This window comes from Lontra canadensis, unplaced genomic scaffold (assembly GCF_010015895.1).
Source record: "Lontra canadensis isolate GAN:19392208 unplaced genomic scaffold, GSC_riverotter_1.0 scaffold23, whole genome shotgun sequence".
In the NCBI taxonomy this organism is placed as follows: domain Eukaryota; kingdom Metazoa; phylum Chordata; class Mammalia; order Carnivora; family Mustelidae; genus Lontra; species Lontra canadensis.
Genome location: NW_022631017.1, coordinates 17,616,546 through 17,638,089, shown reverse-complemented (window position 1 = coordinate 17,638,089; position 21,544 = coordinate 17,616,546).

Here is a 21,544-nt window from a genome sequence, read left to right as displayed (position 1 = left end):
AGAAACATCATCAACGGACAGGATTCTCTGAGCTTAACACGACTAAGGGTTTGAAGAAAAGGAATGTTTTCTCTTTTCAAAGCTCAGCATGTGTTACTGAGCATGTCACTAAGAGCAACTTTGGCTTACGAACTAGAATGGGATCCTAATTCCAAGTCAACACAATGCAGCAAATATTTCCTGAGCTCCCCTGTGTGGTGGGTATTACCTTGGGTTCTATGGGTAGAATAGGTGGACTTGAAGATAAGAAAACCTTGTCATCCTTGATGACCATTGGAACACTCAGATTACAGGCATAGCTGTTGTTCTTTACCAATGGTGTTCAAGAAAAGAAAAAAAAAAGGGATGACAGAATTCTGTGTTTTATTAAATAAATAAGTGCAAAGTTCAGTAAGAACCAGAAAAAGAGATTACAACACACACACACACACACACACACACACACACACAGAGTCATTATTCCCAAGGAATTTACACTTTAAATATGGAAGGCAGAAAATTATACGCAGTCATACACACATATATAAGGTCTTTTTAGGACTTCAGATAATTGTGACTCTTCAAAAGCATTTTGAATGTAATATGAACTATTAAAATAATTCGGTTCACAGTTCAAAAAATTTTGAAAAATTTATTTTTGGCCAATATTCTAGAACTTGAAGAAAATATGTCTTGTGTGAACTGTATTAAGAGGTTTTATAAAGAGGTTTCACCAATATTGAGAGTTCTCCATGGATCTCTTGTGTTTCTGAAGGTCTTAAGAGGAAGGCATGAACTGTCTTTTTTTTAGACTATCTTTTTCTTTAGACTATCTGTTCAAGGCTGTATGTACAGTATATATAGTGCACAGCCTTGAAGGAGCCTTGGGAGCTAGAGATAGTACCTCCATCTGAATGAAAGGTTTGCTTAGAGCTTTGGAAGGTAGAGGTAGTATCTCCCTTCTGAGCAAAGGGCAGGCAGGTTTATTTTGGTTCCCTGATCTCCAAGCTACTGTCCTGTGATGTCCCTCACTATGCGTACCAATAACATCTGACCCTCTTCTCTTAGGCTTATAGGTGTCAGGGCTCAGGAAGCAAGCATAAAGTATGCTGGTGCTTAGACTGCTTCTGTGCCTGGGTAATAAAATTGTTTATGTCTAACCCAAGGGTTTTGCCACTTCTACCACAGACATGAAACTCTGGCCAGGTAAGCTGTTCGCTTGCGAGTAGGATTACATCTTCGAACCTATAGGGGCTTAAAAACCAATAACTTAATTTTGTTCTCTGAGATAGAACCAGTAAACCATATTTTTAGAAAGGAACTAGAAGATAAAAGTTGTTGGTCCAAGGTACGGTGTGACCTATATTTAGTGAGGGTGTTTTTATTATTTATCCGTGATAGATTTGCTTCAAATAAGGTTCATTTTAATCTATCAATATATGATGTAAATCACTTCTCTCATGCAGTAGGTTTGTTGTAGTAGGTCGGGTGTGTATATATAGGAATCTTTTCATTATATGTACAAACTATTAAGCCCTTACTCCAATAATTTTACTATTATTATCTCTCTACTTTAACATTTAAAATCAGTTCTGAAACCAAAATAAATATACAGAATATTCTAAGAATTAAATAAGGTGTTTATCAGATGACTTCAGAGCATTTGATTCCCATTTAATATTAATTTACTTTGCCAAATTAATGCAAAGTAATGTAGGAACTAGAATAGGAGAATAAATTAACTAAACAAAGAATTCATTAAAATATTGTTGAAAAAATAATTAAATTAAGAACCTCCGATATTTTCAAGGAAGCTGAAAGTGGTTTGGTTTACTGTCATAATTAATATGCATTTTAAAACATTTTATCCCATCTATTGTTAAATAAAATATACATACGGAAAGGGGCACAAAGCAAGATGTATAGCTCTATGGCATATCACAAAGCAATCACTTATGCAAATACCGACCCTGGTTACAGAATAGAACACTGTTAGAACCCATAAAGCCCCTCCTTCCTTCCCTCCTAACCACTTGCCTTGCCTCCCAACAAAGGAAGCCACACCATCTTCATTTTGAAAATAACCACTTCCTTGTTTTTCTTTGAAATTTTACAAGCTATATAACTATGCACTATAATTTAGTTTTCCTGTTTTTTTTTAACTTAAATGAATGTAATCATTCATTGTAATTTTGTGATTGGCTGCTTTCATTCAATATTATGTTTGTGAAATAAGAGTCTTTTTCCCCAAGTTGCATGTAGTTTGTTCATCCATATTCAGTGATGACGCATGGAATTCCATTTTATAAACAATATGCTTATCTGTTCCACTGCTGATGGAGATTTGAGTTGTTTTGCTATTTAGGGCTCTTATGAGTCATGATGTATAAACATTCTGATCTACATCTCTTGGTGCACATGGACATATGTTGGAATGAAAGTGCTGGGTCATATGGGTTGAGTATCTTCAAATTCACTAAATGACACCAAACTATTTTCCAAATGGTTGTGCTATTTGTTGTGTTAATGTTTGTGCTAATGGTTGTGCTACACTCCCTGCAGAAGTATATAAGGGTTCTCACCATGCCACATTCTCTCATATCTCACTCTTACCCATCATTTTAACATTATCCCTTCTGATTCTGAACAGGTGTATCACATGGTGGTTTGGGTGTAATTTCCACAATTGCTAATGAGGTTGAGCAGGTTTTCATATTTTTTTGGCTATTTGTATAAACTTTGTGTGAAGTGACATTGCTCTCTTAATAATGTCTTGACTAGCATCATTTTAAATTTTAATATAGTTCAATTCTTCTTCAATGAATAGTTAATTCTGGGTCCTGTTTAAGAGAATTTCGAGGTCACCTGATACTACCTTCTAGAAGTTTTATTGTTTTTGCCTTTCATTTAAACCTACAATTCTTCTGAGACTGAGTTTAGTGCATGGCATGAGAAAGTAATAGAGTATTTTTTATATGAATATGACTCAACACCATTTATTGAGACTGTTTAATGAAAAGATAATCTTTTTCTTTTTTTTAAAGTATTTATTTATTTATTTATTTGACAGAGAGAGAGAGAGAGAGATCACAAATATGCATAGAGGCAGGCAGAGAGAGGTGGGGGAAGCAGGCTCCCTGCTGAGCAAATAGCTGGATACAGGGCTCGATCCCAGGACCCTGGGATCATGACCTGAGCTTAAGGCAGAGGCTTTAACCCACTGAGCCACCCAGGTGCCCCAAAAAGATAATCTTTTTCTAATTGAACTGAAGTGTTACCGTTGTCACAAAATAATTGTCCATATAAGTATAGATTTAATTCAATGTAAATTTTAAGTACCACAAGACGTCACTGTTCTATAAACTAGTGTTCCTCAGTGGTTCTCAAAGAGTGAGCTTCAGACCAGCAGTATTAACATCACCTGGGAACTTGTTAAGAATGTAAATCCCCACCTCTGACAGCCTGAATCAAAAATCCCAGTATGGAATTTCATGGTGTTGCTGGCCAGCCTTTCACATGACTCTAATTTTCATTAATGTTTAAGAATCATTGTATGTAGATTTATATACATATTTACCCTTTTTATTGTTCTTTCTTCCTTTTTGTGCCTCTGAGTTTCCATAAAGAAATGTTTTTCTTTTACCTGAAGCATACCCTTTACTATGTCTCTCAGTACAGATCTGAGGGCCAAAAATTACTTGTTCTGTTTGCCTGAAAGCCAGTTTCTCTTGCTTTCCCTGTCGAAGAATATTTTTGCTAAGTATGAGAGCCTGGATTTGCAGCTGTGTTCTTTCAGCACTTTAAATATTGCAATCCATTTTTTTCTGGCTTGTATTATTTCTGTTGCAAAGTTAGCCCTCACTCTTCTCATTATTCTTTTGAAAGCCGTCTCTATTTTTCTCTAGCTGATTTTATTTTTTCTTCTCGTCTTTCATTTTTAGCAGTTTCTTTTGACCACTTTGCTCTTTTACTACTGTTTTATTTTTGTATTACTTTATACACTTAAAAAATCCTTCTTGAGATTTAGAGAACTTCCTGATGCTACTTTGATGGCTTTTATGTGTTTTTGGAATGATCTAAGTTATAATATCTTCATATGTTGCTTCTATTCCATTTTCTTTCCCCTTTGCTTTTGGAATTCCAATTATACAGGTATTATGTCTCCTCACTGTTTCCTCTGCATATCCTTATATATCTCTGCGCTTTCCATCAGTTTTCTCCTCATTTTTCCTTTTGGATATTTTCTGTCCAAACTGATTTCAGTTTATTAACTCGTTCTTCAACTCCTGTTAGTCTGCCATTTTATGTCTTGACTGTCTCTTGTTCAGTTCTTAATTCAGTATTTCTAGTTCTAAGATTACTTAGATACACACATGTATGTCAAATATGTTGGAATTAGCAATCTCAATTTTTATCTCTGTAGATAAAATAGACAGTGATTTTATATTTTTTGTTAACTCCAATATCTGGGTTTCTGGTGGATCTGCTCTATTATTAATTATTGTTTCCCTTGTTTCTGCTGGTTTTCATTTTTTATTGTATTATCTCCTTGAGTTTCTGCCTATTTTAAAAAATTACATTCTGGTCACTGAACTAACAAAAGTATTTATAGTAATAAATTAAGATCTAGAATGATGTTATCTTAGTCCAAAGAGTTGTTACTGTGGCTTTTATCAGTGGCCTTAAGTCCATACATGTGAACAATTGGGCACTAGAACTAAGATCAACCTAACCCTATTTCAGGGAATGAAATTATCTGCAACTGAGCTGCAGGCTCTATAAGGGCAAGTGCATTTCTAGTTTACTTCCCTGTGGTGGACCATGGAATCTAACACCTATCTTCCAGACTTTTGAAGCTGTCAAAAGTACTGTTTAGCTTCTCAAGCTCTCTCTTCAATCATAAAATGCCTTTCAAGAAAAAGTAGCCCCCAATACTGGACATCCCGGCTCTTACTTCCCCCGGTCCCCTATTAGTTTTTCTCATATCTTTAAGAAGGTTTTATTTTTGTTGATTATCATTTCTAGATGTCCTTAGCACTCCTATCAATCTCCAAAATACCCAGAGTCTTTTTTCTTAAGACACTGTAGGATAATTTAAACCAGTTTCCAAATTTTCTTAATACTGACTTTTTTTTTTAATGTTGGAGACCATAATTTTATACCTACATCTATAATGTATAATTAAGAGATATATGAGTCTGTTTTACCTGCAGGAACAATGCCTGCATTATTAAATCATTCCTAGGAACTCACATGTTCATGAAAAGAATAAAAATTTATTTAAACATTAGATCTTATGCACCCTTAGTTCAGTTTCTCCCGATGGTAACACATCACAATCAGGATACTGACATTGATACAGTCAAGAGACAGACATTTCAGTCACCATGAGGATCCCTCCTGTTAGCCTTTTATAGCCACAACCCACTTCTATAAGCTCTGCTTAACTCCCAGACCCCAAAAGCCGTGTCCCTAATATATCTAAATGTACTAAGATTTTAGAATTTTCTTCCTTCCACAATTAGAGGATTCATAACTAGTCGTCTCCCTAACACAAGAGAGCATTAAGAGAACTTTGAAGTACTATCTTAACAATTTCCATTGTCACAATTATAGTACACAATCTCCATTGTGGTAGTTTATAGCAAAATTCTTTTTTCCAGAGGTTTATTTTTATTTTTCTACATTTTCTCATATCTATGTAATACTACAGGTAAGTTAAAAATTAAAACAAAGGTATTACCTCTAAAAAGCATTACATTGACTAGGTGTTGCAGATGTAGTTGGCAAATTCTCATTTCATCTTAGTGTTGTGTTAGCAATGATATCACACCTTCACAGAAACCAGTAATAGGAAATTGATCCAGCTATTCCCCTGATGATACAATGCTTCCCAGAAACCCTATTAGATGCAATGGAGGTGATTGTATTGCTCTTCTTTATTTCTGAGAAGTAAATGTAGTTAAGGACATGATTCTATTAAATCTTCTTAATCTGACAAGTTTAATTAAAAATTAAAATAAATAATATACATGGCTATTTTAATATCATTTCATATCATAGATCTGTATTAAATTAATCTTTTAGTTATTTGATTTTATTTTGCAAAGTTTCTCTCTACTTTCAATAAATATTTCTAAATGGATATACTTTGCCCAGGTCACTTAATTCCATGTGTCAATTGTTCCAATAGAGTAGCCCAGGTGAAACTAGATTAAAATAATCATTAAGGACTACCTCAAGGAAAAACACTCTATAAAAGATTAAGAGGTGTCTGTGTGTGTATGTGGGGTGTGTGCATGTGTGTGCAGGTTAAAAAGAGCAATGAAGTTCTGAATGGATGTATATAAGCCTCAGCTACTTTCATCATAATAAGCAGAAATGTGTTCATTCTCTGAGCAGCAGTTTGGGATCAACAATACTAACTCCCCTAAAATGAGTTCCTCGACTTATGATACTAAAGAGTCTGTCAGGGTGAAGATACTGTAAAAGATAAATATGTGGAAAACTACTATTTTGCTGGTTTTCCCAGAGTTGTCGTTTCTTAAATGAATGCGGTTGTATCCAAGCTTGTCGACGTAGTGAACATGCCAGCGACTAAATGTCACCCTGTTGGTGATGTCTCGTCAGTAGAGAAGAACAAATTCAATTCTGCCTCATTGCTCTTGTTTTGAGGCATATTATTTCAGTTGTAACACATTTTCATACCAACTGTTCAAACTTAAATCTCTTTCATTTTCTCAGGAATGATTTTGTTCTTAAAAATATTGACAGTCTGGGGCAAGTGGGTGGCTCATTTGGTTAAGTGGGGGCTCTTGGCTTTGGCTCAGGTCATGATCTCAGGGTTCTGAGATGGAGGCGCAAATCAGGCTCCAGGCTCAGGGCTGAGTGCTGGGTCTGCCTGAGCATCTCTCTCCCTCTGTCTCTCCCCCCAACTCTCACATGCACCTCTGCTTACACACATACACACACTCTCTCTCTCTGTCTAAAATAAATAATCTTAAAAAAATTAATAACTCTGTGACTGTGTTAAATCTACTAATAATCATCTGATAAGACCAAGGTTTGTTTTAATGGAATATAATCAGCTAAATTTCACAAGCATTGGAATTGAGTTTTCTACAACAAGCACATGGAAACCATATGTATGTTTGCCCTGCCTTACAACCCCAATGCTCAACACACATTAAAACTCAAAAGGCCACTAATGACAACAAGTGGAAGAAAAATGAAACTTGTAAAGTTAAAATAAAAAAAAGAAATACCTACGTGCTTCATCTGGGGGTCATTTTTTTAAGTGGAAGTAGTCCTCAAAATATACAAGGAACACATTTTAGATTCTTTTTTTTTTAAGTTTTTATTTATTTATTTGACACACAGAGAGAGAGATCACAAGTAGGCAGAGAAGCAAGCAGAGAGAGAGGAGGAAGCAGGCTCCCCGCCGAGCAGAGAGCCCAATGCGGGGCTCGATCCCAAGACCCTGGGATCATGACCCGAGCCGAAAGCAGAGGCTTTAACCCACTGAGCCACCCAGGTGCCCCACATTTTAGATTCTTAAAAGCAGTTGTCTTTGACATTTGACTCTATGTGTTATAAATCGGTTTTTCTATGATTTCTTTTTTTGCAGTTCACTTAAATCATCCTTTGAAAGTGTTTCTCTTAGATTTTCAGTGGCTCACTTCCTCTCAAGCTGCAGGTATAGACATCCACGTGCTTTTCCCAAACTCTTTATCTTTTAGCTTACTAAAGAGGATTGTACTGCGGAAGAAAGCCTTGAAACTGTCTAGCCAGCTAGGTGTTGATGGATTATTAAAATAACATTCTTAGTGATACAAAGAATGCTTTAAAAAATCATTCTAGGAAGTCATGGAATGATCCTCCCATGAAGTTTGAAAAAAAAAAAAAGGTTGTTTAAAGATGCAAATGGATCTTCAGTCCCTTACTAACTCATCTATTCTTTTGCCAAATATTTATTGAGAACCAGTTACGACGTGTGCCTTGTGCGAGGCAACTCTGCTTCATTTTCAGCTTGGTAGGATATACTACATATAAATTATCTGAACTACTAGAGGCTTATTTTGTCAAAGCCTCATTTTGAGGGTCATATAGCTAAGATCATGTTTTCTGGGTTAAGGTAGGCATAGTTCTATAAATTTAAATAGAATCCTTCAGGATAATGACCCTACCAGTGATATTCTAGTCTTTCGAATTGACATTATAACCAGAAAGTTCCCCTTTTAGCATCCTTTAAAAGCAGCTCAACTTTTCATAGCCATTCCACACAGGTTTTCTAGGCCTGTTTTAGATATCATCCCACAAACTCATGGATAAGATAGGCCTTCGGGTTTTGTGCAATCCCTGGCAAGTTTGCCTTATCCAGTATTCTTCCTCTCAAAAATAATATGTCCAAAAGGAAAATGGAGTTATAACAACCAAAATCCTCAGATTTTGGAGTTATAACAACCCAAAATCCTCCTCTCCGTTTATATGTGTAAAGAGAAATAATTTCCAAATGTCAGTTCTCTAAGTCTTCTTGGCAACCATGGGATGTGATACACCTCACACCTGATCTTTACCAAATGTGTCTCTTGGCTCTCTGTAACTAAGATCTGCTGGCTTTGGCCTCATCAGGTGAAGTGAAATGTATTTAGTTTTTGTGTCTGAATGGTTAGATATCTTTGATAATAGTACTGCTGATGACAGTTTTTAGTTACATCAGCTGCTACCTTGGTGTTTCTGCCTCTGTTTGACCCAGCTCCACAGCCACAAATCCCAACAGGGTCCTTCCGAAGACTCTGGCCCTTTTCAACTTCTCAGATCAATCAAAACCAAAGTAAGTTGCCAACAGGACATTCCAAATTCAAATGGCATGAGGGACGCAGCAGCAGGGTATCTGAAAATGGGAAGCACCTGGGTAAGGCCACGGAGCCTGTGGGTAAATGGCCCAATTCAGAGCATACTGATTTCTTTTCACACCATGTTGTGTGTCACCAGAACAAGTTGCCCATTTGCAACCCTTGACATTAACTAATATTTTTCTGCCTAAGCTCTTCCTCTATGGTGCTTCCAACCTAAGGTTTCCGACCACTCTACCTTCTGCATACTCAAGTTGTGCTGCTCACTGTCCTCCCCACACCACCTCCGTTGCTTTAGTGACTCACCTCCCTGGGTCATGTGATGCCAGAAGCTGGCCCTAGCCAGCATCTGTGTATTCCCCAGGTCACAGACCTCAGAACTGCCTTGTATTTGATCCACTCCTGGACCCAGTCCACAGGAATGAGCCATGAAGTACGTCGCAGACCATTATGTATTCACTGGCTGTCTGGTGTCCTGGCTTTGCTTTTTCTGGTTGCTCTTCTTGTGGTTAGAATATTGACTTTTATCTGATACCAGGCACCAGCCATCAATAGACCATGTCTCCAGAAGGTGAACATGAACTCTCTGACTTCTGAAAGTTCTCCGACCTAAAGACTGCAGGCTACACCTTACTACCTGAACAGGTAGTAAGTCCCAGAACCCACTGCTTCTGGAATCATGGTCAAAAAGCCTATTTCTCTTCCAACACTGTGTGGGAGAGATAACAGCTCCTCCAGAAAAGTGCTGGAGGCTCAGTTACATCTCGAAGAGTAGATTTTGGGGGCTCCATCTTCCTTCCTTTACTCAACCAACATTGTTCTGGGAATCCATCAAAATTGTAGTTGAAGGGAGAATATACCTTGAGTAGCCCAGAATAAGCCTTAATGTGGCAGTGGGCTCAAACTGTTAGCTGTTCATTTTCACACTATTTGGTTATAAGGGTTAAGAGACATATTTATATTTATGTTTCCCATACCTCAGTGAAGTTACAGTATGTTACTATGGAAAAACATTTGAATGGCTTTCCCAATGAGGCAGAACATAGTAAGACAATAATATCATAATAAGAAAAGAACTGTTAATAGCAATTTTATCCAGCTAGAGTTTTCAAACTGAATAGTCAGAACACTAACCACTGAAAATAACATCCTACTTTTATCTTCTGATCCTATAATCCTCTAGAAGCTGCAAAAACAGGGCTTCAAAGATAGTTGTATGTTTTCTGAGATCCAAGTTACTAGGGAATATCAGAAGAGTTTGATGGATATCCACTACGGAGCAGAAGAAATAAAATACTGATGTCACAATTTCAAATTAATCAAAGAATAAGTAAGTCTATAAGGCTATAAGAATTCTCAAAATGTAAAAGAACTGAGGGGGAAAAAAGCAGCTCAAATCTTCAGAATACCCCTTTCAGCTCAACTCTTCAAAATAGCCCTTGCTTCATACATATGGATTTGTTCATTACCCCCTATAAGCATTACATACTTTCTCCTGGAACAACCCATTTACTCCCTGCTCCCTCCTTCCTGCTTCAGAGTGGATCTACAGCCAGATGTATTCTGACTTCCCAGCAGAGGGAGCTGCAAACTTGCTAGAGCTTGACTAACATCTAGGGGCCAAAGGTGAGATGGTCATCTGGGGTCTGCGCTATCTAACTAATGCCAGTTGAAAGCAGGGTTGCCTATTTTAGAGGGGGAAAAAAAGATGCTCAGATAAATTTAAATTTCAGATAAACAGCAAATAAAACGTTTTTTAGCATAAATATGTCCCATGAAATACTTGAGGCATACTTATACAAAATTTTTTTAATTAAATTCAAATCTAACTGAATAGCCTATCTTTTATTTGGCAGACCTAGTTGAGAAATCTGTTGACTGTAGAAAGACACTCTAAGACTAAAAAAATTAGGGGCTATTTTAACAATATAAGAAATTGAAATGGAAACAGGGAAGAAATGGGGGAAGAAGCTGGTGGGCAAGATCATGGAGATGACCCTGCACTCAGTGGTCAGGTAAGCAAATGCCTGTAGGACTAAGAGTGTGATGGAGAGTATGAGCAGTGGATTGGAGAGGGACTTTCTATAGAAAGTCAATAAGGTGTCTGCAGCCTGGGAAGCCACTTATTTGATTTGTCTGGTCCAACTTACATGAAAGCCTTGACTCTTAGAAGCAGAGCAGAGTCTAAGACGTACCTCCATCTCCTGCAAAGGAAACAGAACTGGAAAGAAGAAAGTTCAAAGAAACTCAGTGAATGAGTTAAATGTGTATTTGAGTGTGATCTCAGCCTTTGAAATGTGCTATGGTTTAAAGGAAGCGGAATCCCCCCACTTGCATCGACATGGTTGGAACTGGAGGGGATTATGTTAAGTGAAGTAAGTCACACAGAGAAAGACAATTATCATATGGTTTCACTCATATGTGGAACATAAGCAGTAGCAGGGAGGACCATAGGGGAAGGGAGGGAAATCCAAAGCGGTAGAAATCAGAGAGGGAGATGGACCATGAGAGACTATGGACCCCAAGAAACAATCTGGGTGTTTCAGAGAGAAGGAAGGTGGGGGGAGGGGTAAGAGGGTGATGGGTATTGCCCTCTTCAGTGATGAGGTGTTGTACTTAACTAATGAATCATTGAACACTGCATCAAGGACTAATTATATACTATTCAGTGGCTAACTGAACATAATAATAAAATAAAATAAATAAATAAAGGACACAGAACCAGCAGGCACAAGAAGATCCTTGGGCTTCTTGGAAAAAAAGAACCAGGTGACTTCCCAACACCTGATGCAAGCCAATCTCAAAGGAGTTGCTGTGAATGTTTATGTTGATTTGATATTTTGTGATTATGAGACTAAAACTTAGTTTTCTCCAAAGAAAATAAATGGGTCTTTCAGAGCATCAAAGACAAATGTTTCAAAAATCATCAACAAATCAAAATGTAGTTGAGACTTCTCAAAGGGGAAAACAAGAAATCTGGTAAAATTAACTGCATCTCTTTATTAAGGTGAAGTTGAACTATTTCACTTTGAACACTTTGAACAAGACAAAACACTCCTGTTTTATAGGAAATAGTTAGCTATATGCCAATATAATGTGACCAGGATTTAAATTATGGGATGGATGAGGAGTACCGTGTAGAGGAGAAAGGAGCTTGATTAATTTCTGGTGATGTGCCTCTAGAACAATGTCCCATCTTATCCCCCCCTCACGTTACATGACTAGCTGGGTGCCTTGACTGCTGTGAGACTCACTTTTATAAACAGCACATCCTTTCCACTAAATGAATTGCAAAATGCACAAGGAAGACCAGTGCTTCAGCCTCAGAGGCTCAACCTGGAAGCAAAATTATTTTGAGCATAAAATATTATGTGAGGCACTATAAGAATAAGAAAATGGAATACAATTAGGAGCATCAGTTAAAGCAAAAGCTTTAGCTTATTTCATAAGCTTTATCTTTTACTATAATGCCCAGATGGTCTGGGTTACATAAAAAATTAACTTAGCTGGTGTGGCTTAAATCACCATCTAAAGTTCATTCTACTACTTATGTAAAAATATATTTTAAACTTTTTCAAAACGGACCATTTCTTATAATGTCAAATAATAGATCAATATTATGCTAATACCTATCGGCTGTCATCGTACTTCCATGAAAATGACATAATGAAAATGTATTCTTACAAAAAATTTTACCTTCTGCAGAGAAATCACCAAATTCATAATACTAGTAACTGTTTAGATGAAGACAGAGAGATAAGATCAAAGAGGGGATACCATTTAAGTAATTTGGCACTATTTTATTTTTTTAATATGTTAGTGGTGTAAGGGTTTCCTCATGGTATTTTTTTCTATTTCTGTGTTTTAAATGTTTAACAATAAGCTTTTAAGTAAGGAGCCATCAGAGTTGCTTTAATCATACACTTCAGTGACCTTTATATATAAGTCAAGGTATGTGATGCACATTTATTTAGTATTTAGTATTTTGTATAGTATTTAGTATTTTGTTTAATATTGTGTCTTTTGTTGTTTCACCCATCCTCTATTATGTTTTTATGTTCATCCAGTTACAAATCAAAAGAAAACATTTTGTTGAGTTATCAAAATGGCCTTGGATTTTAACAAATGGCCTCACTGATAGAGTCCTTCAACCTCACAAATCCCTCTAGCCCCCACCCCTTTTCTTCTCCTCTTCTTTAAACATTTTTAAAAATCTGCTTAAGTCCCTATCTCATCCTAGTCATCTTCCAGCCGTCCTTGACCATGCTCTCTGACCTGCTCCAATAAAATGTATTCACCAGGAATTAGTGGTTGTCACTAACAAATTCTTGCTAAATATTACTTAATCTTTATAGCTTTTGCACTGTTAATACCCCCATCTTTCTTGTCACATTCACAGTCTTCTTTAGGTTTTTCAGATCTGATATTTATTTAGTTTCTCTCTGTTGAAACCTGTTTCCACCATTTATTAGCCATTTTCCCTTGACGGTTTTACCCTAAGTCTATTTTTACCCTAAGATTTTTTTCTTCACTGTAAAGATTACAGCAAAGTGATATTTTCTTCACTGTAAAGATCACTGTAGCATTACTTGGACTGTCCATTGCATCCGTACAATAGAACACCAAGTAGCTATTTTAAAATATAAAACAAATCAATTGCAATCATCTGGTTAAATTAAGTTGCACAAAAGTAACACAATCCTTTAAAAGAATGATCAATAATAATACAAATGTGCAAAGTGTAGGAAAATTTAGAGGGATATGCACTAAACTTTACCAAAAGTCTTTTTATGGAATGGAATATAGAGTTACCTTCTAAATTATGTATTTATATCATTGTGAATTTTGTGAAAGCATGCATTACTTTGATAGCTATATAATATGGAAGAGAAAATGAGAAATAGGGATATAATAGACATCATTGTTGTCAGATTGATTAAATAACAAAGTGCTTAGCACTATGGTCTATGGAAAGCCCAAGACAAATTTAAACTATTATTGTTAACTCACCGAATCTTTGTAGTAGTATTCTTTCTCCAATCCTAAAATGTTTAGGTTTCTTAAGGTTGCATTGTCAGCTCCTTCCTTCTTACTCTATGCGTGTACCCTGCCACTCTCCTATGCCAAAGACTAACACGTCTCTAGCCAAATTACCCTAAGAAGTTCCAGACTCCCTTACCAGAGTCTCAAGTATATTTCTGCATGTAGATCCTTCAGGGCTAAAAATGCAACATTCATAAAATAAATGTCTTCATCTTGACCTCCATAAGTACTCTGCCTCTGGATCCCCTACTTCAGGAACTAGTACTACTGTCAAGCCATTGCACAAGCCAGAAACCTGAAGATCAACCACTGTTCTTCCACCATCCTTCACAACTGATCTCTGGTCCAGTCTGGTCTTCCCTTTTGTCTCCTTCACAGCTATAGAGCTCCTCCACTTTCAACCAACCTCATTTCCATTCTCTTGCTCGGGCCCTCCATCACATCTGTAACCACCTTGTATTGGTTTCGTTGTCCCAGCTTTATACCAATTCATTTGTTCAGCAAGCATTTACAGACCCTAGGTTATAGCCAGTGGGGAGAAAAATAAGTAAATTTGTAGTTATAACTTCTGTTTCCATCAGCATCAGCTTTATTATTCATATTCCATATAATATCACATACACATTATTCACATTATATATTTTTAAGAACACAAGGTTCTTAACGCAATCATATTATAGCATGACAGTGATATGGCAGTGATAATATAGTTGGTCTTAAAGACATAGGGTAGATAAAAACCAGCTAAAATGGTACTGGGAGATTTCAGGGAAGGTCTCCTGGAAGAAGTGACACTTGAGTTGAAGCCTAAAGTATGAGTAGGTGCTGCCTGGACAAAGAGGAAGGTGAGAAATGTTCCAGGTAGGAAGCACCATTTTCAATATCCCAGAAGCTGGTCTTAGCATGAAACACCCTTTTGCAGTATGGCTAATATCTGGCCTGAGGGTGGGAGAAACAGAGGCAGATCCCTGTATATTTTGTGAGGAGATTAGTTAGACTCTGTCCTGTGGAGGCTGGGAGCTACTGCATGACTGAAAGCAGGAAAGTCGCATAGTAAGATGATTGCACTGGCCGCTCGTTGCCAGTCCCTGCCCTTCAATTAGAGTGAACTTTCTATCTCTTCTTGAAGACCCTTCAATAGTTCTCTATTTCCCTCAGCTTAAAGTCCAGCTGTGATCTGATCCTGACTTACTTCTCTGCTCATTTCTCTTGTCATTGACTCAGCTTCAACAAAATCAATCTCCTAGCACATTCTCGAAAGCAAGAGTATGGCACAGTCTTGCCTCTGAGTCTTTGCACACTCTGATCCACAGTCTGCGCCCCAATCCTGGAACACACTTCCTGCACCCTTCTTCACTGTCATGGTAACAACTACTGATCATTCAGGACTCAACTTGAAAGCAACCTCATTATAAGACCTATCCACTTTTATCCAAGATTGATCTGTCTTCCTGTTCTGTACTCATAACACTGTATGATAAACTCATATCACCTATCACGCTGTAGTGCAATTGCCTACTTTCTCCTTTTTTTAAAAAAGATTTTATTTATTTATTTGACACACAGAGAGAGAGAGATCACAAGTAGGCAGAGAGGCAGGCACAGAGAGAAGGGAAGCAGGCTCCCTGCTGAGCAGAGAGCCCAATGTGGGTCTTGATCCCAGGACCCTGAGATCATGACCTGAGCCAAAAGCAGCGGTTTAACCCACTGAGCCACCCAGGTGCCCCTCTCATTTTTTATCTTGTTCTCTAGTACGTGTAAGTTCTGTACAGCAAGGGCTTTGTCTTGTAGGGATATGATAAATACACATTGAATGAATGAATAACATCATTTGGTTTTCTGGTTTAGGGAATATACCAGGTTTCTCAGGGAATACAAAAGCTCAAATAAGTATATCAAATAAAATATAATAGCAGTGATTTAAAACAGATGAGAAATAGCTTTATAAATTATATGGTAGAAATTTTATTAGTAAGAGTCAAAAGACCAGATATTAGTTATGTCTCTCTTACTTGTTGTGCTATTAGGCTAGGTTATTTAAGATCACTTAACCACTTTTTCTTCACTTGTAAAGTAAGAGTGTTCAGTTAAATGATTTCTAACATTTCTTTCAAACTTAAAATCCTTTACTCAGATAATAACATAAAATGTAAGTAGAATATATGTTAAGTACAAATGCTTACCAAACTGCTTAACTAACAATATGTTTTATTTACTTCTATTCAGTTGTGTAAAATGGGAGTAATGGAAAAAATATTTATCTTTATAAGTCATCATGGGTTGACTAAATATCTTTCACACTCTCTTTATACATTGGTTTGTGTCTTGTGTTTTTGCTACTGAATGGAAAATGTAATTTTGAAATAAAATTAAAGTGGAGCACAGTTTGTCTCAACTATAAATGGTGACTTAAAACCTACTTTTAAATCCATACTTCATAATTCAATTCTAATCACTATGATTCAACTTTAGATAGAAATTTACTTATCAATTGAATGACCTGTTGTCTGGCTGAGTGTTTTATTAGGTCCTTTTCATGCATTACCTTCTTTGATTAGAGCGATACAGAAGCTGGCATGGGGAATTCAAAATGTTAGTATTATACTTCTTCAAATGAGTATGATTTAATGTCAGAACATTGCCATATGGCTTATAGATGGAGAACTTTCAGATTTAGATGAACAAGGTAATATCACCTTTGAGAATCTATCCACAAACTGTCAGAGCAAAATTAAAAGCAATTCATCAAAAGAGCATACTGACTGTTTTAGTAGAATGGACATTGATTATGTACCAATTAAAGCAAACATGTATCACATTGAATGGAAATCAATTGACTCTATCCATATAATAAGCTTGATCCTCCCTTCACTGTCTAGGAGAATGGAGCTATGAAGATGGCTGAGGGAAGGAGAGGTTCTCTGTATGTCACGCAGCACTGTACTGAAGTTCAGGAAAGCTGAAGACAGTCCCAAAGAATGTGTGGGCAAGTTAAAAACAGACACAGACCAGCACACATGCTCCACTCCACTTAGCTGCCAGCTGGTCTGAAGAGGGAACGGTAGAGGGAACTCCATGCTGTTGTGGCCCCCAGGGAGACACCCAGCTTCTCCATGTTCTCCATGCAAGAAGACTGCACTAGGGAGGGAGCATTTGGGTGAGGGGCAGAAGAGGCCCCTTCTCCCATTTTAGCCAGGTGCTGTGCACGCCTCAGGGCAAAAGCATGAAATACATGCTCTCTGAAATGTTGGCTATTGACGTCTCCCTCACAGCGATGAGGACTGCGCAATGCATCCTCCTAATGCTGCTACCGGACACTCAAAGTTTGCCCACGTGTATTTTTTAAATGGAAAAAAAAAAAAAAATTCTCAGGTCTCCATAGTTTGTGATACAGCACTAGAATGGCAAAAACAAGAGCTTTAAATCTCATCAACTCCATTTATTAGATGTTCTCAACCTATCATGGTTTACAAAGACAATTGAGTATCACTGTATGAGAAAACAGGGGCGACTGCCGTGGTGCCTGCAACAGCTCTCTGGGTCGTGTGAACTCAGGAAGCCTGATGCAAAATCCCCACAGCAGCTGCTTTGACTAAAAAGCTTACTGTAATTCTATGCCATTTCCCCCCACAGAAGCTGTTTAATTACACGATGTTATAGAGGATGTTTAGAAAAACTACTGATTATAATCCTCTCTTCCCTTATTTTTATTTAAAAAAATGTTTTCTATTACCTTTCAATTTGTAGATAAAAAGAAGAAAGGAAATTCTACGTATATTTCTTCAGACCTCACACTTGCGTCACGCAATTTTTTTTAATGGTCTCACAAGGCAAGAAATTATATTACCTTATATTTTATTTTCTCAGGTTCTGGATACAAATTGCAACCCATTAGTTTTCTTTCCCACTCTTCTCTTCCTCTCAATTTAATTGTTCCTTACTTTGTCCTAACGTATCTGTACCTCCTTAAAGTATACGTTTTATTCTGTCTAGCAGCAGAACTTTTTTTTTTTTTTAATGTTTTCCTCTATGACAGGATTGCAAGCTCTTAAAGGGCACTGCCTTTAAGAGCTTTTTTCATCCCTTACAACCACACACACACAAAAAAGTTACTTTAACCAGTCTAAAATAATCTTCCTTTTTAAAAATCATTTAGGAAAAAGCATTATTTCTTGCAAACAGTCAAACACTGTATTCACCATGAACACCCAGTGATCTCTAAGAGTCCATGTGAGAAGATTCATTTAGTCACTATGTTAGGCAGCAATGCACCTAAAATACACAGCTTGTAAAGTGAATGTAAAAATCTGATGTTTTAATGTAAGCAGCAATGCCCAAAACATGGCATTTTTTCTTGCTATTACTACGTAATAATAAGCATCTAAGTGAAAAATGAAAATGTCTGCCAATTATATGGTGTTTTACTGACAAAAGACTAAAATGTCAAATGGTCTAAAAGGTATATTTTATATATACCATATATTCAATTGCTATTTCTAAATAGCTACCTACTTGATGTCAGTTGAAGTGACTCACTTTATACTTTTCATACAACCTTGTACAGATTATGTCTTTAATTCATTTTTTACATGCCCTTTCTTCCACTTAACACATATTTATTTGGTGCTTACACGCTCAAGCCTTGATAAAACATGCCTTTGTATTTGAGGTTTACAAAGCCACTTTACATTCTTTACATGTTGCATCCTTGTAACAACCCAGTATTTGACTCTGAGGTAAAAGATATTTTTAAATTGTCACATTACAAATGAGAACTGAGGACACAGAGGTCAAGGTGCATGACTGAAACTCCATTGTTAGTAGGTGCCTGAGTTAGGACTGGTCACTCAAGGGAACCAAAAGCTTGCAAAGTCTCCTCTCTACTCTCTAGGACATGAGCATATCTAGAGGAATAACTGTGATTGTCATATTCATTTGAATATTCTCTTGCATAATTCTTACCTTTTAACAAGGACTCTATGCAGATGAAATTATTGACAGGTAAAATGACATGATGTCTGGGATTTACTTTGAAATATGCTGGGAAAAAAACTGAGAGTCGTGGAAATTTTAAAAGCAATGGAAAAAAGGTTGATAATTGTTGAAGCTGGGTTATGGATATTTGTGACTCTTGTTATGCTCGATTGTTGTTCATGTTTGAAAATCCCCATAATGAAAAGTTAAAGAAAATAAAGAGGATCTTGAAACAGCCACTTGGGAGCATACTTGGTAAATTATTCAAGTAGAAGTTTCCTTCTGATGCTGACAGGAGACTAAGTTTGGAGAAGGTCCAAGATTATACCTCTTCGAATTTTAGACCCGGATATTCTGGTGAGATTCATTCCCTTTCAATAAATAAATCTTTCACTTTCCAAAGTGTTCAAATTATTCTGTGGTCTAACCAAACAAATAAACAGTCCAAGGTAAAATTAGGCATTAAAAACAAACATTATAATTCCTTCTCATGGTGTGCCTGGGTGGCTCAGTGGGTTGGGCCTCTGCTTTCGGCTTGGATCATGATCTCAGGGTCCTGGGATCGAGTCCCACATTGGGCTCTCTGCTCAGCGGGAAGCCTGCTTCCCCCTCTCTCTCTGCCTGCCTCTCTGCCTACTTGTGATCTCTCCCTGTCAAATAAATAAATAAAATCTTAAAAAAAAAATAGCATTTGGCTATGTCATTTTTAAATTCTATATATTATGGTTTGACACATTTTAAATTTAAGATTTTTTAACAGAACTTAAAGAATATTTTAAATGATTGACAATAAAACCAAGAACATGTGCACATATAATATATATTAAGAAAAATGAAAAATTTGCCCTTGAAAATCATGATGTCAGACAAATATTCTGAGACCCTTATATGGCAACATAGGAAAGGATGATACAGGAAAATGGCTAGGGATTCTTTATGGTTATCCCACAGAGTAGGCAAGATAGCCCTTCAGCATGCCACCTGTGAAGGGAAAGAAATGTAAAGCAAGAATTAAAAAAAATAAAAATGGAGGTGTGAAACATCAAGCCTGTCCCCATCCATTGTGACCCAAGAGTAACACTCGGCACAAGAGATTACACATCCTCTGGGGAAAAGATAATTTTTCTAATTTCTTCTGAAAACACACAGACTTTTTATGGAGAGCAGCTAAACTACCTTCAATGATTCATGGCCACCACACTGAGCGTCTAACTGCAGTCTACGTCTATCAAAGTAGGCAGAAGTTAAGAGAGAAAAATGGAAACATTAATAGTTTCTAATTGTTTCTGCATTAACTAAGGCGAATAGAATTTTTTTTTCAGGAAGTCAGGAGCATACCACACCTGAACACTGAAGAAGAGAATACAAATTAGAGCCTCATTAGGAGAGACAAAGTATGAACATTAGGATTGCTCCTAGTTCTCCCCTTTACCTTCAAGTGATCACACAAGATGTTGAGAATCAGTGTTAATATTTCTGTTGTTTTGGGGCTGTTACGGTGATTTTGCCAGTCATTTAAGGTAGGCTAACTCTAATGCAGATTTTCTCCTAATACAGTCTTCTTTAGTGTTTTAAGGGAGTGGACTCTGCAGTTGTGCAGGTCTTCCACACCTTACTTAGCGGGAGCATGTTGCTTAAACTCTCTGATCTTAATATTTGTACGGGTAAAATGGACAAAATTGTATCTACTTTTATAGGCATTTTGGGAGGGTTAAATTAGGTAACACAAGTAAAGAGCTTACTGAAGAATTTGACACAAAGCTGGTACTTAGTAAGTAGTACTTAATAATATTCTGCTCAATAGCACATACATTCCTTTTTTCTAAATTAATTTTTCTTTCTATTTTAAATGAAAACTGGTTAGTCACAGACCAACACATCTCACTGCTAATGCTGACATATAGTCTTGATTCTCCAGGAATCAAAGATCTTATTTTTAATTGATTATAATCAGCATCATCGTTTACTTACCTAGAATCTGTCCTAAATCTCTTCATTCTTCCTAACAGAACTCAGTTGTTTTTTGTTTTCAATTTTTTTTGTTTAAATTTTTATGTATGTAGTACAGTACTGTTAGCTATACGTACATTGTTGCACAGCAAATCTCTACAACTTTGTCATCTGGTATGACTAAAACTATTCCTGCTAAAATGCAGCTCTCCATTTCCCATCCTTCCAACAGCAACCACCATTCTACTTCCTGCTTCTATAAGTTGGCCTACTTTACATACCTCATGTAAGTAGGATAACAGTATTTATCCTCATTGAAATCCATTGTTTCACATACTATCCTCAAGATTTGTCTATTTTGTAGCATAAGACAAAATTTTCTCCTTTTTTAAAGATCAGTAATATTCCATTGTGTATGTATATGTGTGTATGTGTGTGTGTACACACACACACACATACATACCACTTTTTAAAATATTTTCATCTATTGATGGAAATTTAGGTTGTTTCTACATCATGGTCATTGTGAATAATGCTGCAATGAACATGGGAAGGCAAATACTTCTTTTAGATCCTGTTTTCAATTTTTTTTTGTATACCCAGAAATGGGATGACTGGATCATAATTTTTTGAGGAACCTTATTACTGTTTCCCATAGTGGCTACAACCATTTTACATTCCTACCAATAGCACACAAAAGTTCCAATTTCTTCACACTGGCTTGTTATTTTGCTTTTTTTTAT